The 567-nt window shown below is 30.7% G+C and overlaps 1 non-coding gene across 1 annotated transcript; it reads right to left on the bottom strand.

Moving 5' to 3' along the window:
• Positions 1–208: 208 nt before the first annotated feature.
• Positions 209–280, bottom strand: Trnam-cau (transfer RNA methionine (anticodon CAU)). Its single transcript has one exon. It is a non-coding gene; the product is annotated as a tRNA-Met (tRNA).
• Between the last annotated feature and the right edge of the window lie 287 nt (positions 281–567).

Raw genomic sequence — 567 nt, 5'->3', positions numbered from 1 at the left:
AATTTTGTTTACAACTTTTATGTTATTAAATTGTGAAATTAATTGGTGGGGGTTTTCAATTACCCTAGTTATCTGAGGGGTAATTATGTGACATGTTGAATTTTTGTTTACAAATTTTAGGTCAATTGCAAAGATTGTTCCCCTAATTGTTTGAATCAATTGTGTAACAAATGTCTTTTGCGCGCTCATTAATTGGAAAAAGTCAAGATAGCAAGAGGTAGTTTTGATCTACCGTCCTCTGGGTTATGGGCCCAGCGCGCTCCCACTGCGCCATCTTGCTAATTACATGCATATATGCATTATTTTTTGTACATTATTTGAAAAAAGATGTTAAATAAAAGAAAAAAATGAATTAAAATAGTATAAAATGACAGACACAGTACAAATTATGAGCATCAAAATACAAAATTACTCAATCATTTACAATAAATTGTATAAGTTTCAATGAACATCAAGGTACACTTAGCCGAGTGGTTAATAAAGTTCGATAAAAAAAGTTTAGAAAACTCACGAGAAACAGTTACGAGAAACATATACTATCGACTTTATTAACTTCAGCTTACTAAA

Source organism: Convolutriloba macropyga, chromosome 8 (genome assembly GCF_964194025.1).
Source record: "Convolutriloba macropyga chromosome 8, txConMacr16.3, whole genome shotgun sequence".
Taxonomy (NCBI): Eukaryota; Metazoa; Xenacoelomorpha; order Acoela; family Convolutidae; genus Convolutriloba; species Convolutriloba macropyga.
This window is presented reverse-complemented; position numbering and strand designations above follow the sequence as displayed.